Source organism: Sprattus sprattus (genome assembly GCF_963457725.1).
Source record: "Sprattus sprattus genome assembly, chromosome: 6".
Classification (NCBI taxonomy): Eukaryota; Metazoa; Chordata; class Actinopteri; order Clupeiformes; family Clupeidae; genus Sprattus; species Sprattus sprattus.
This window is the reverse complement of record NC_137925.1, coordinates 27,491,448-27,493,737: the sequence shown is the minus strand read 5'-3', so window position 1 is coordinate 27,493,737 and position 2,290 is coordinate 27,491,448.

Here is a 2,290-nt window from a genome sequence, read left to right as displayed (position 1 = left end):
AGGTTAATGTTAACTTTTGTATATGAGCAGACCGGGCTCATTCTATCAAAGTCGTGGGTGCAATTGATTGATTCACGTCAATATGAACTCAATTAAAGATATCACCATGACTCACAAGTGGCGGAAAATGAATATGAAAGTACCTATTTGTTCGTGAATTACCACATTCTCTCCAAACAATCGCGGGTGAGAATGGGATATTCTCTCCATAAATTTGCGGTAATTTGAGCGTCCTTATAAGTGTTTAAAGAGTATTTGTAAAGGAGTTCATGTCTTCGGACCTCTTCTGTTATGTTTGTTCCTTATCCAAGAAAAGGCTTGTGAGACGGTCTGCAGGGTATTCATGATTTAAAAAAATGTCTGGGTCTAAAAAAGACTGTAGTATGCTATTAACCCGGAAACGTGAGACTCTGTTAAAGGCTGTGGTAGCTGGCCAATCAAAGTCTTTGCGAGCTGCGTAGGGCCGTAGTGTTTTAGTCGCATAGTCAGGAATTTTGGGCGACGCACTTAAGCACGTAAGGGGGGGTATTTTACTGTGCAAGAGGGGGTTGTGTATCTTACGTGCTTACGGCTCTGCGTCTAAAACGACCCTAAATTGGCCTTAAGAGACTGTGCGTGTGTGTGTGACGAGGCAGTGTGCGTGTGTGCCTCAGGAGCATCCTGATTGGCCTGCTTCGGTAAGTCAACCAATCAATTTTCAGTGAGGGCGGGCTTTTATCTCCTCTCCCGAACCGAATTAATCAGTTCAGTGTATCTAGGAACAGGGGCACCATGGCACAGGGAGAGTGCCCCCTAAAAAGAAAATATAAGACAATTTACAACAGACTATACAAAGGTTTAACCCTGTCTTATAAAAGTAAATCACAATGTCCGTCTTGCACGCTGAACTATCTGTGATTTCAGCATTGCCCATGGTGGGTTAAATTACTGTAATAGACATGTTGAAGTTTCATTTCATGTGCATATTATTCATGCCAGCTAGTTGCCAGGGCTACATGAAAACAACAAGCTCCTTAGACTTGTTTAAAGTTGCAATGGAATACAAATAAAAGCAGTTTACATAAATAGGAAAGTATTAGCAGCATATAATAAATAGTAAAAGTAATCTAGCCTACATAATTAACAAAGAATTGCATAGGACTATAGCCTATAGAATGATATTATGCTTATAGGGACCACAACAGAAATATGTAGGCCTAGGGGGGGAATACCTCCCTGAAATTATTTTTTTGCAGGTTGGGATGTCTGACTTAGTGTTTTCAATAATTGAACGGCATCGAATCGAATTGCATCACATCAAATCAAATCATATCGTACTGAATCGTTTTTTATCAACATGCATCTTTTCTTGAATCACATCGTGCCCATGTATCGAGATACGAATCGAATCGTTTTTGTCATGAGAGATTTGCACCCCTACTGGCTACCAATACATAGGCATTATCAATTTCAGCGAAGTGGTGATCACGCCCACCCATCTGTCACGTTCTGCATCCGCCACTGTCTCTAATGTGTTCATTTTTCTTTTCGCCGAAATCACAATTTTCACTTAATTCGTGTAGTGCTCGAATAAACATTCCCACCGTTTCGCCTGGCTTTTGATGTCTCGGATTAAAGCATGCTCTCTCATGAATTGTGTTTCTTTTCGGTATGTAATATTCATCAAACTTCTCTAGCACAATCTCACAATCATTATCCTCTTCTTCCTCCCGCGAAGACGAACGTCTTGAATATATTTTCGGCCTCATTGCCCATAGCATAAATGAGTGTGCAAACCTGAACGTCACCGTCTTCATAACTTAGTTTTGTCGCCGACCTGAATCGTGTGAACCTCTGTCTCCACGCAGACCACTCTCCCGGCTTCTCAAAGTTGAAGTTTTGTGGTGGTTTAAATTTCGCCGTGGTGTTGATTCTTCCTCAGACCACGTCTGACACCATGTCAAATCAAACTGCTGGCGAACACAGTCTATTTGAACGCCTTTGGATGTTCGTTTATTAACTTATAGCTAACAGTACGCATACACACTTTCTAATATGTCACGAACTTAACATCAACTGGCAACTTACTACTTCTGGCCACTAGGCTGCCTCGCAGCCTAGTGGCCAGAACACACCTTGACACACCCGCCTTGACACACCTCAATTGCCATAGCAACATCCTAGCAACGACTGCTTCTTTTCCTTTGCATGCACTGGTATTTCCTTCCGGGAAATAATATCTAGTTCTGCCAACCTATTATCTTTGTACCGATTTCTGTGATTAATTCAGCTCAAACTGCTCAGAAGTGGA